This window comes from Magnolia sinica, chromosome 2, assembly GCF_029962835.1.
Source record: "Magnolia sinica isolate HGM2019 chromosome 2, MsV1, whole genome shotgun sequence".
Taxonomy (NCBI): domain Eukaryota; kingdom Viridiplantae; phylum Streptophyta; class Magnoliopsida; order Magnoliales; family Magnoliaceae; genus Magnolia; species Magnolia sinica.
Genome location: NC_080574.1, coordinates 61,889 through 76,650, shown reverse-complemented (window position 1 = coordinate 76,650; position 14,762 = coordinate 61,889).

Below are 14,762 nucleotides of genomic sequence, written 5' to 3'. Positions count from 1 at the left end.
CCATCGGCCCTTCACATCTAGAACGAGTGATAACCGAAGACATCTTAAATCGCATGCAATTTGGCCCTAAACAAGAAGCAAGGCAGTTGGAAGAATTTGGAGACGAGATAGCTGAAGATGAAGAAGGTAGCGAAGAGGATGAGGTTGAAAAAAAAGAAGAGGGTGACGATACAGGTGAGGTGCCCGACGCACGTCTGGGTTTAGATGAGTATATAGGGGCGATCGAGGCTAGTATATTTGAGCTGAAGAAGGACCAAGACTATCTGAAACGTAAGATGAAGAGTATGCATCGAACGATAAAGGCAGTGTTGTGTTGTGTACAGAAAGAGGGAGTGCCCCCTCCCTCGCCGGACTCGGTATCACAATAGGGAGTTGTGATGCATGTGGACTCCTTCACTTCTGTTGAGGCATGTTAGTAGTTATGTGCTTTGTGTTTACTATGTAGTAAGAAGTGGATCATTTTCACCTAGTAGTGTAATAGTTAGTAGTTGGGTTATTTATGTTTTTCACTTAGTTAGGTATGTATGGGAACAATGTACTAACTCAGATTATAAATGAAATTATTTCCACTTTGGTTTACCATGTGCAATAGTGTATGGATGTTCTCATTTTATCACTCTCAATCCCCTTCATCATGCATCTCAGATTGATCATGGGGCCTTCACAATCAGAGCTGATTCTATCATTCCTCATCCCAAGCATGAAACTGAGCGGGGAAAACATGAAAATGAGTGGGGCAAACATGAAATTGAGCGGGACAAACTAGGAATTCAGCGGGACAAACATGAAATTGAGCGGGGGCAAACTAGAAATCAGCGGAGGAAACATGAAATTGAGCGAGCAAAGCTAGAAATTCAGCGGGGGAAACATGAAATTGAGCAAGGCAACCATGAAAATGAGCGGGGAAAATTAGAAAATGAGCACAGCAAACTGAAATATGAGCGGGGCAAACTAGGAATTCAGTGGGGGAAACATGAAAATGAGCGGGGCAAACTGGAAAATCAATGGGGAAAACACGAAAATGAGCGGGGCAAACTAGAAAATCAATGGGGGAAACATGAAAGTGAGCGGGGCAAACTAGGAATTCAGTGGGGGAAACATGAAAATGAGCGGGCCAAACTAAAAATGCAGCAAGGCAAACTAAAAATTACAAAGTATGCTATACCCAAAGTAGAAAGTTCATTTCATCATCCACCAAGATTACAAAGTATGCTATACATCAAAATAGTAAATAAATTACAAAGTATGTTATTTTTCAGGTATAGGAAACTTGCACTTCCGGTGATTATGTCCTATTTGTTTGCATTGCCCACACTTTGTTGTTTTCGATTCCTCTCCATGCGATGGAATTCTAAGCGTTTTGGGTCTTTCAGCTAACTTCCTTTGTCCTGGGGATTTAATTTGCGCACAATACTCCTTAAAGCCCACTGAAATTTTTTCTCACTCACTCTTGTCAGGCACTGGGTATACCGATTCGCTATACGTGGCCCTATAATTTTGCGCCATGTAGAATGGGGAGCAGTATGAGTAATGAGGGAGATTGTGGTTTATACATGCTAAACTCGTGACATGTACACGAAAAGTCACTGAGCTTGACTATATCATTATAATTTCCCACAACATAGTACTCATCTCAAGAAATAGGATGACAGCGAATATCTCGCGCCTTCTGCATAAGATCCTTTAACTGTTGCTCCGCCCATGGTGTCAACGGCCCTACAAATGATACCGCATATTCTCTTCTCTTATAAAATAATTTCTTCATCTTAAATCTAACCCCTTCTATCAATTTCATAACGAGGTATTCGCGTGCTTCTTTGAAGAGGGCATCAACACACTCGAAAATGTTTGTAGTAACCAAGTTAAATCTTTTTTCTGAAAAGTATGAAGATGCACATCTCTCGTATCCAATTTCTGTTAGCCATGCATGTACTGCGAGGTTGGCCATTTCGATATCATGCATTAATTTTTTGAATTCAGCCCTTCTTCAAGTCTTCATTACCCGCCAGAAGTACATCTCCAATGACTTGTCTTTAAAGGTGTCCACCAAGTTTCTGTAGATATGATACGCACAGTAGCCATGAATTGCATGTGAGAAGACTTGGGGAACCTCTTTCAGTAAACCTTTATGTCGATTAGATATAATCACAAGATCCTTCAGAGACCCTGTCGCATCGTTAAGGTAAGTAAGGAACCAATTCCAACTGCTACTGTTCTCCGATTCCCCAATGCCGAACACAACTGGAAATATATGATTGTCCCCATCTAAGGCCGCGGCGATGAATAGAACACCCTTGTATTTGCCCTTTAAGTGTGTCCCGTCAATGACTAATACCCTTCGCAATGATTTTTGAAAACTTCTAATATATTGTCCGAGCACAACAAAACATCTCTCAAACCTGAAAGTCTCTTTGTTAATAAGCAGGGCAGTCAATGTCCCTGGGTTGACCGTCCTCAACTCATGCAAATACAAGGGGAGTTGATTGTAGGAGTCTTCATAAGATCCCATCACCTGATTAATTGCAAGCCCCCTGGTTGCCCATGCCTTCCTATAATTGATAACAATATTATATTTCTCTTACATGGCGAAGATAATATCACGTGGCCTCAACCCCGGGCGTTGCTCAATGCGGCTAACAACCAGATCACACGCTAACTTACTGCTTACTTGCCAGTTATCGCTCTTCATCCATGACATGTCACATGTGTGTTTTGATGTATAAGTCTGTATCTTGAATATCCCCGAATCACTCACGCAAGATGCATGAACCCTCCATTCACATCTAACTTTGAAGCACACAACCGTAAATCTCCTAGAATTTGAGTACAGTACCCTGTACTAGAATTTACTTCGAATTGTAAATTGGCTCAAAATATACTGGCACCGACTCTTGTCCTTAAACATTTGCCCAACAGCTATATCGATCAATTCACACAACGAATCTGTATATTCCAGCATTGCTGCATTGGTGAATGCAACATCATCAAACGTCGCGGGAACTTGACGAGTGATGAAGTTTGATGTTTCGAGAAGGTCTGGATGCGGGATGTTGCTTTCCGGTTTAATGTATCTTCAGGCTGTGGATGATAACGGCAAATCTGTTGTTGTAGTTAGATGCGGTGCCATGTAAACATAGATGAGGTCAAGGTCACGTGCACTGCTGACTTAGCTACTCACAAATTTTGATGTTTGGGGCGGCTCGGCCAGTTGATCATTTGTTCTTCCTACTTATACTGGATTTAGCTTATATTTAAATTCCACGCCATGCTCCTCTGCCACACCGTCCATGTGTGTTGTCATATTAATGTGTTGGATTGTCTTGATGACTAAAGGGATGAATTTTTTCGAATGCTCCAACTGTGTTGCCAGGAACTCTTTGACATCATCGTCGTCCTCGAGTATGGTTAGAGGGATTGATTTATTGGAGCAAGGATACAAAACTTTCATCCTAATCTATTGGTGGACTTTTAATAATCCTATACATTCTGGATAAAAGATTCTCGTACGTAGTATCAACATCTACCGAAATAGTTTTTGTACTTCCACTCGTGTACATCCATTGCTTGTTTTCACATTCTAACTCCCCGCCATAGCAACAAATGATTCTCGTATCCATTATATGGAAATCAATACAATGAAAATTTATCAATAAATCATTAAATAATGGAAGCTTGCCACAAGACAAAACTCAATTAAATAATAAAAGACCGAAAACTCGCTTTCCCTTATAAATGAGAATGATACGAAGCTTAAGGAAATAAAGAGTAAGCAACGCGTTAAATTTTCAAGTAAACAACTAGAGCTTATATGGATTAGGCCTTCTACGAATGATTTCGAATTGTATTTTATTAAATTAAGTAAGACAATCTATCATGACATTGAACGGGGCAAACTGGAAAAATGAGCAAGACAACGTAGAAATTGAGCAGGAAAATTATGAAATTCAGCAGAGTAAGCATGAAATTCAGCGAGGCAAATATGAGATTGAGCGAGGCAAACATGAAATTCAGCGAGCATAGCATGAAATTGAGTGGGGCAAACTATAAATTAAGTCATGCAAGGAAACATAAAATCGAGTGCATGCAATCCCCATCAACGCATAAAATTAACTAAGTCTAACGCGTGAAATTGACTAAGCCTAACACATACGCATCAACTTGCATTAAATTGACCTTAGCTAGCATCAAATAAGTCCATCCGTAAATTCACTGAGCTAGCATCAAATAAACAACCAGAGCTCATACGGATTAGGCCTTTAACGATACGAATGATTTCATGTGGTACTCGTTTAACTTTGTGACACTATTTATCATGGCATTGAGCGAGGCAAGCAACGCAAATTAGGAATTGATCGAGGGAAGTATGAAATTTTAGCGCGGTAATCTAGAAACTAAGTGAGGCAAGCATTAAAATTGAGCGGGGCAAACTAGAAAATTGAGCGGGGCAAAATGGCAATTCAATGAGGCAAACTACAAATTGAGCGGGGCAAACTAAAAATTGAGCGAGGGAAACAAGAAATTGAGCGAGGTAAACATGAAATTTAGCGTGGCAAACTAGAAAATCAGCAGGAGAAACATGAAATTGAGCGGGGCAAACTAAAAAATCACCGGGGCAAAAATGAATTTCAGCGGGGCAAACTAGAAATTGAGCGGGGGAAACATGAAATTGAACAGGTTAAACATAAAATTGAGCGGGGCAAACTGAAAATTGAGCAGGGCAAACATGAAATTGAGCGGGGCAAACTGAAAATTGAGCAGGGCAAACCTGAAATTCAGAGGGGCAAACTAGAAAATCAGCAGGGGAAACATGAAATTGAGCGAAGCAAAGTAGAATTTCAGTGGGGCAAACTAGAAATTGAGCGGGGGAAAAATGAATTTGAGTGGGGCAAACATGAAATTGAGCGGGGCAAACATGAAAATTGAGCGGGGCAAACTAGAAAATTCAACAGGGAAATCTGAAAAATTAACGGGGCAAATTAGAAATTGAACGAGGCAAACTGAAAATTGAGCGGGACAAACTATAAATTCAGCTATGCAAGCAAACATTAAATCGAGTGAGCGTAGCATGATATTGAGCTGGGCAAATGAGATTTCGAGCGAGCATAGCATGATATTGAGCTAGGCAAACATTAAATCGAGCGAGCATAGTATGATATTCAGCGGGGCAAACATTAAATCGAGCGAGCATAGCATGATATCGAGTGGGACAAACATTAAATCGAGCAGGCATAACATGATATTGAGTGTGGCAAACATTAAATCAAGCGAGCATAACATGATATTGAGCTAAGCAAACATTAAATTAAGCGATCCTAGCATGAAATTTATCGAGACAAAACATTAAATTGACCTTATCTACCATGAAATTAAGCTGGGCAAACATTAAATTGAGCGATCCTAACATGAAATTTATCGAGGCAAACATTAAATTGACCTTATCTACCATGAAATTAAGTTGAGCAAACATTAAATTAAGTGATCCTAGCATGAAATTTATAAAGGCAAACATTAAATTGACCTTATCTACCATGAAATTAAGCTGGGTAAACATTAAATTGAGCGATCATAGCATGAAATTGAGCAGGGTAAACATGAAATTCAGCGAGCATAGCATGAGATCAGTGAGCCCTAACATGAAATTGACTGAGCTTCAAATGGAATTAAGCAAGTTTCACATGGATTTGACCGATCAACGCATAAAATTAACTAAGCCTAATGCATGAAATTGAGTAAGCCTAACACATGGAATTGACCAAACTTCACATGCAATGTAATTGTACGAGCCGAGCATTTTTTTAAAATATTTGTACCACCGACTACTGTAGTACCGGTCAAATGTAGGTTGAAGAGAGGTGCTTTCGAGTAATGGGAATATTTTGAACCTTTTCAAGGATTGCAAATGTAGCCACTTCGTGGGATTTCACATTAACCCTATCCAAGACAGAAAATGGCAAATGTAGAATGATGATATCTAGATGATTCATGGGGATTCCGATCAGCAAAATAAGAAGAAAAACCTCTATACATCGGTTTATCGTTGAAAGGGAGTGAAAGGCAATTATTTTTAGAAGAAATGTTTTTTCATTAAGGGAGTGAAAGTAACAGAGTGAAAGGAAGGCTTAAAAAATAAGCCAATGAAAGGAAACGGATTGGCTACTCCCCCTGCCACCAGCCAATGGCTGGTGGTCGGTGGTCTGTGAGCCCCACCATCATGTATGTGTTTCATCCATTCCGTTCATTCATTTTTACAGTTCATTTTAGGGCTTGATCCAAAAAATGAGAGGGATATAAATCTCAGGTGGACCTGTAACGCCCTGAAAATCGGGGGTTGAGTAGAAATCCAACTTCCGAGTTCCAACGCATTACTTATGCAATATATTTAATAATGATTAAATGTTGTCTGTATTAGTGCATAAAACATGAATAAGATTAAGCCAAATCAGCAATACATAATCCAGGGACAGTTGTAATACGCAAGCGGAAGACTTACTCAAATATGTATAGCGTTATAACTCAGTAAAGGTCACCAAAGTATGTATGCATTGTCAGGTTGATAATTACATGTATTGTTTCGAATTACAAAATGTCAAAATGTAATAGTCCACTACAAGTATAACCCTGAAGCCCCGCCGATCAGAATGGTTTATGTAAACCCGCCTGAATACTGCATATATGAGAAGGCATCCTCATCGTCTACGAAGTTCGCCTCTGCCTCATCAGTCAAGTCTCCATCTGTAACTAAGACAGAGTCTGGTTGGTGTGTACAACACCGTCCCGAAACGTGGGAGTGAGTGATCAACTCAGTGGAATAATAAAGCAAAGGTTAACATGTTCACAATTCAGTCAAGCAGTAATGATAAAACAATACAATCAAATATCCCTAAGTACTCTGATTAATACAAGAATGGTATGTATAAATGATGCATGCCCTCGCCTGCACTCCCTCTGCGATCTTCATCTAACGATCGCGCATGTCAGGCACTTCCTCAGTGCTCTGCCCAACGCCAAACGACACATGCAGTGCGGTGCATGAACGCGATTACCAAGTTCTTATTAGCCCTTTTTATACAGTAGGATTGGGAAGCTAAGGTACCTCCCTTATATTAATTCTCAAACGGTGATCCATTATAGGGTCGTCAATCCTAGTAAATCTTATACGATGTTACAGTTTTAGGTCACTGCAAAGGGCTCGTCACCTTATCAGTGCAGGCCTAGTATGTACTCTTGTCGCTACCTTATCAATGCAGGCCTCTACGCAGTCTTAGCATACGCTCGAGGTTACTACAAAGGGCTCATCACCTTATCAGTGTAGGCCGACAGCTCGAATATGGTATCTCATACCACCGTATTTGGTTCACGAGGCCGTGTTACTCACTGGACACTACGGGGAGGCTCGTCACCCCAGCATAGGCCGACAGCTCGACCACAGTGTCCCATACCACCATGCCCAGCTCATAAGTTTTAGCGGATCAAGGTACCAAGGTTAAAGGGATTTTCACTGGTGAGTTTGGTACCTTAGATTTAAGCAGTAGCGTCCATACATGGTGAACATATATCAGGTCAATCGGGTTACTTGACGAGCTCGACTGGTACGAGCGCACATCGAATTGATCGACATGAAGTGTATGAGCACTCCGTGTGGCCTAACCATTGTCGACAACTGAAGTACGGCTCGGACTCATCGAACATGTCCTGTAGGGCGACATCAACCTCAGCCACCTATTCAATGTTTGTTACCGATTGTCTGCACTATTCCGTAGTCCCAAACACATTCAATTATAACAGATAATCATATAAGCTAATCAGAATAGTAATGGATCAACAATTCCGATCATACAAGCATGTGAGCATTTGATGGATTTCAACTTAAATATGAATTCACACATATGCAGTCCCTAAGTCAAACAGACAAAGAATATAAGTTACATGGAGGAAATCATACACATCGTTAAGGTAGTTGAGAATCTCTTTTCAATGCCCATATAAAGTACAATTTATTACACACTTGTTCATTTAGACATTTCTACAAACACTTAGACTACATATTCCAACATACATGACGTATGTTGGTGATAGCACATATTAGGGCAAATCTTTTCACTAAGGAATTGTCACGTATACCTCAACCATATGTCTACAACAGTTAATCATGGCAAATCCATATCCAGAATCCATACTCATGTAAATATTTCAACAAACACAAGAATACACTATATTCAACATAGTTCATATATATGTGTAAAGTGCGGGAACCAATGTGTCTAAGCATGTGATAGTAATACAAGTCAGTCATAAATCATTAACTGACATTGAAAGCCTTAAAAACCATAACCTAAACATTTATAATCCGCACCTTTCGTCAGTAGACTCGTAGCGAATTCAGTTAAAAGCTAAGTCTTGTTTACGGCACCACAATAACCTATAACAGGAAATAGGTTAGCTAATTCATCTAATACGCTAGTTGAAAACCCTAAGACAAGTTAGGGTTAAGTTTTCTTACCCAAGTACGGAGTCGGAATCGCCTGTATAGCGATACAGAAATGACAGTTGAGTGCGTGAAGTAGCGAGATCGAATCCCATAAAGAATTTCCATCTCTCACTCTCACTTTCTCTCTCTTCCTTTCTCTTTTCTCTTCTCTCTCTCGTAGGGTTTCTCAAATTCATATGGAATATGGGAGAGAGTGTTTAAGGTCCTTATATAGGCCCAGGTTTGATGGGAATGGCCCTAGGGCCAAGGTATACTTAAGTTATATCCAAAGGGCGTCTGTTTTAGCTCAATGGAGTTCTTCTGGTGACTCATTTTCCACGTGCGGTCGGACTTAAGCTCCCTGACATTGGATCTAGGTCAGAGTTTTCATTCCGATCGGGTTTACAGATCAGCCGTGGCGGACCCGTTTCAGTTGAACGGTCACAGTCACTCGATCAGGGTCACAAATACACCGACATGTGTGGGACATTTCTCCTGATCTGATGGTGTATTTGGGTCAGATTCTAATGGTCTGAATCCTTATATTTGGCACGTAAGCGATACGACTCAGATTACTTAAATTCGAATTTTATTTCTAAATATTTTCATGTTTCTCACACACTTTGTTTCGGGCTCAAGTTGTGCATTTTTAGATACAATTAAGACTTGATTTCCGATGAAATTGTCAGGTCCACTAATGCGGTCATAACTGTATAGTTTTGTGGTTATTGGATTTTCGATGTGCGGTCCAGGTCCGATGCGAAGTTTCAAGATGCTCCCGAGAGCAACGGGGTTTTGAGATGGATTTTAGATTTCAGGGTAATGTAGCATCAATGATTCTGCATGTTTTGGATCTTGCAAATCATATTTAAAGTAATTAGTGCTAATTTCACAAGTACTCTAGTTTAGCACTTGCTAATATTAACCTAATTTCTAAAGGTTTTAGTCCTGGGTATTTTTGCCTAAGGTGGTACTCAGGTCCTTATATGGATTTTTCCGAGGCGTTACAGGACCACACCACAGGAAGATAATATTGATTGGATATTGACAATTAAAATTCTCTTAAGGCCCAATGAACTGTTTATTTCACATCTAATCTGTTGATTAGGTCATATAGGCCTAGATGAAGGGAAAAACCAAAAATCAGCTTCATCCAAAACTTTTATGGCTCCCTAATGGTTTCTAATGGTTGACGCTCATTCAACACTATTTCCTGTAATGTGGTACACTTGAGATTTGGATATACCTCATTTTTGGTCTCATACCATAAAATGATCTAGAAAAATATATGGAAGACATGGATGAAAAGCATACATCATGGTGGGGCCCACAGACCACCGACCATCCGCCATTGGCTGGTGGCAGGGGGAGTACCCAATCCGTTTCTGTGAAAAGGAGGGGTATTTTCATCCTGGAATTCGGTGTCCGTACGAGGAGGTCTAAGTGCATATTGTAAGTTTGTATTGCTTCAAAAAAACTGCTAGATAAAATGTGGGGTCAACAGTCGTAAATTTCTCTAATAATAATAATAATTCAATAGTGTTATATAACGGAGTCTGACGAAGAGAGAAATCCAGATTGCATCCTATGGAAGTGGATTGGCTGGTGTACCACACACCAGCTATATAGCTGTTGACTGTTGTAGGTACGTGTCGTGCGAAGATGAGCACTGACGCTCCTCAAGCTCCGAGTTATACGAACTGTTTAAAGGAGATTAAAGTTACATGGCCCCACAGTGATGTATTTATTATATCTACAATGTTCATCTATTTTTAGAGATCATTTTAGAGCATTATCCAAAAAAAAAAGAATCATATCCAAAGATCATCTGGACCACACCACAAATAGCAGTAGGGATAATGATTTTCACCGTTAAACGATTCGTAGGGCCCACCATAACATTTATTTTCCATCCAATCTATTCAAAAGGTCACAAAGACTTGCATGAAGAGGAACAACAAATTTCATATGATCAAAAACTTCCGTGACCCCAAAAAGGGTCTCGATGGTAAAGGTTCAATCCCCCACTGCTTTTTGCAGTGTCTTATTTTTTCTCTAAAGCCTTAAGACTAGCTCGCCAAATGAATGGATGGTTTGGATACAACACATACCTCATGATCAGACCCATAAAACTTGCTGACGTCAATACAATAGGTATATAGCTGGTGTGAGGTACACCAACCAATCCACTTCCGCATCCTACCTCGCCCGGACATTACCATCCGGGCAGGGCTTCGTGGGTCCACCGTGATGTAAGAGTTTTATCCACACCGTTTATCGTTTTGCTCAGATCATTTTACGATATTATCCAAAAAATGTGGCAGGTCCAAGGCTTGAGTGAACCACCGAGAGGGGATTGAATGTCTACCATTAAAAACTTCTTGGGAGCTAGAGAAGTCTTAGATCAAGCTGGTATTTGTTTTTTCACTTCATCCACATCTAAAAGACCTTATTAATAGGTTGGATGGTTAAAAAAACATCATGGTGGCCCTTATAAAGGTTTCAACAGTGGGTGTCATTATCACTGCAGCTTCCTTTGGCGTGGTCCACCAGAGTTGTGGACCTGCCTAATTTTTAAGATCATACCTTAAAATGAATTTCCTATATTTATTCAAATTTCATGGATTTTATGTTTCTAGTTGCGGTTATATAACAATCTATGGATGATTTTCGATATATGGGTATGTTTGGGTATGAATTTTATCAGAGGTTGATTCCAAGATTTCATTTAATTGCGTGGGTTTCTATGGGATCCGAAGATGTGTTTGTTTGGACACAACTTATCTATTCGGTTTTTGTTTTGAGAATGGGGAACAGATGAAGAAGGAATGGGCCAATTGGACGGCAAGGCTTAATTATGCTATTGTAGTTGTTTTGGTCATTTTGCTGCTTCATCATCATCAATAGAAATGCAGATGGTTCTAAAAAAGAAAAAAACACGTCCGGTCCCTCCAGTTCAGTTGGTTGAACCATAAAAGCTATTTATGTGAAACTGAAACGAAACAGGTAGTTTGTGAAAATGTTTTATCCCACTCTGCTACAATTGTTGAACTTTGTTCCTACCCTCGGTTTTGAGAAATCTCATAGTCTGCATGCAATCAAGCCAGAAACACCTCTAGTTTGGTTAGATTGGATGGTCTGGTCCAGTTTTTTAAACACTGACTAAATCACCGGTAACCAGGCAGCTGGGGCTGGAAGAATCTGAGCATCCATAGTAATGCACACCACCAAAACCCAGCCTAATACTAGTTAGACCTGGAATTTTTGTCTGGTTTGATTGGTCCAGTGGCAGCGCCACACATGTCACAATTGCTTCCTAAGCGAGATCCTTTCCAACTTATGAGATATATTGAATGGGCTGAAGCACGCTATACTATGAATTGGTTTGTAGTCAGTCATTGTTTTAAGATACAAATGATTCATGGATAACAATTGAACTAGTTGTTTCTTGTTAATGGCCCTATTGATTCTCAAGTTGCTGAACTTCTTAACCAAACCACAGATCCATCCTAGCTTAGAAGTGACATGGTTAGCTAGAGAATGTGTTGGGGATTCAAATAAAAGAGATGAGATTACAATATAAAAAGTGTAGAGATTATACTAAAGAAATTGATGAGGTTATCAGTTAAAGTAACAGACTTATCTATAATTATTGTGTTTCAACAGTAAAAAATGACCTTATGAAAGATATGGACAATATTTAAACATTATAGTAGACTCCATGAAAGTTTCAAATCTCAGGTGTGTACCACAACAAAAGAAATCCCGTCATTTGTATAGTATAACCTGGTCATTTTGCTTAGGAAAGCAGTCACTTTACATAATGCAGGTATGTTACTTTATTTGAGCACCATGTATCACTTTGTATAGTGTAACACAGTTACTTTGTTTGGAAAATACCGTCATTTTGTAAGTTGGTTCCACTAAACAAAGTAACAAGGTTAAACGAGACAAAGTGATAGAGTTCCATTAGATAAATCAACTAGATTGTTGAAAAAAGTGACGGGTTGCCAAAAAAAGTGACCTGGTTCCGCTAAACAAAGTGACGAAGTTGTTGCACAAAGTGACGGTATTCTATTAGATAAAGTAACGGGGTTCCATTAGATAAAGTGATGGGGTTGCAAAGTAAATTGATAGGGTTTCGCTTGACAAAATGATGAGTTTCCTTCAAAAGTAACTTGCCAATACAAAGTGATGATATTCAGTAGACAAAGTGACGAGGTTGTAGTACAAAGTGTTAATATTCACTGGACAAAATGACGTGGTTGCTGGATAAAGTGATGAGGTTGCTGGACAAAGTGACGGGTTTCACTGGACAAAGTAATTGTGTTGCTGGACAAAGTGATGACGTTCTACTAGATAAAGAGATGATGTTGTATCATACTATTTGACGGGTTTTACTAGACAGAGTGACGAGGTTGTTGGACAAAGTGACGAGATTTTATTAGATAAAGTGAAAGGGGTATTAGATAAAGTGACAAGGTTATTGTAAACAGAGTGACGGGATTACTGGATAAAGTGATGGGATTACATTAGATAAAGTGATGGGGTTGCCAAGTAAATTAATAGAGTTTCGCTTGACAAAATGATGAGTTTCCTTCAAAAGTAACTTCGTTTTGCTAGACAAAGTGACGATGTTACTGCATGGATGTCTCTCTTCCAAATATTTTATTTGTACAAGGCATGATTATTGATTTTATCGGGGCCCATTGCGATTTTTATGTAAGATCCACTATAACCATTGGCTGTTGAGTCCAATATTAGGCCTAGAGATATGCACTAAAGGAAATATTTAATGAGAGAGACGTCCACCCTTAATTTGAAAGGTCAAACACTATACTTAAATGAAAATCCAATCCAATCAGTAGACTGTTGAAAAAAGTGATGAGTTGCTCAACAAAGTGACTTGGTTCCACTAAACGAATTGACGAGGTTACAATAAAAGTGACGGTATTCACTAGATGAAGTGATAAGGTTGCAGTACAAAGTGACGGTATTCACTAGACAAAATGACGTGGTTGCTAGACAAAGTGATGGGGTTGTTGGACAAAGTGACGAGATTTCACTAAATAAAGTGAAAGGGGTGCTAGACAAAGTGACAAGGTTCTTGTAGACAAAGTGACGGGATTACTGGATAAAGTGATGAGATTCCATCAAATAAAGTGATGGGGTTACCAAGTAAATTGAAAAGAGCATCCAATCAACCATGTGTTAACCGGAGCAATCTCGGAGATGGGGCCTCTTTAGGTGAAATTTGATAAAATAAAATTGTGAAGAAATTAAAAATAAACACTACCATAAAGAAGATCAAAGGTTATAGATAAAAGCCATAGCTCAATATCTATGGCTACAGATTATATCCGTAGCTATGAAATAATGGCTACGAATCTAATCTATACTTTTTGTAGTACATGCCTTGATAGATCAACTCATTTAAGCTAATAAAGAATTAAAGATAAAGACTTCATGGTTTACAAACCCATATACCTATCTAAACTAATACAGATAAAGAATAATATAAGAAATATATCACACTCAGTTACATGCACAACGAGAGAGTATTCCGTCTTACAAGCTCTTACAAGAGCCATCATGTCTCTAACATATGGTTACACAATTCCGTTGGAAGAGGGTAGAATGAACCCATTAAAAAAAATAATAATAAAAAATAAAAATTAAAATTAAAGGTAAGATAGAAACAAAGAAAAATTCATCTCTATTCCTTGTAAATCATCCTCGTCCAGTAGAAAGAGCTCCATAAAGCCGTTCTACTCCTTGCATGTGCCAAGCAGGAACAACACCCAGCATCCTTGGACTTGGAGAAAACAAATTAACATGATTGTCATAGATGTGATGTCGACGAATCCCAGTTGATGAAAGCAAATGTGTTTGTAGAACTATCTCAGCCATATATCATCTGTCTGGGCATGCAACCTAAAAAATGTTGCACAACACAATTAAAATAAATACTAAATAAATTGTATTACTTTATAATGAAAAACATATAATATTTACAATAATGTATTGAAAATGTTCTGAATACATATAAAAGAAATCCCTCCATCCAGCCATATATCATCTATTTGGGCCTGCAACTTAAAACAACCTAAAACAAACAAATAAATGGAAAAAAAAAAAGAAAAAAAAGCTCCAACAACCTATTAAAAAAAGAAATTATAATAATGATGTCTCTTACCATTGTTGCCTTGATAAATTAACTCATCTAAGCCATTGCCTATTTTATACCACTCATGCACTCTGTCCTTCATATACCACCATCAAAACAAAACTGTTA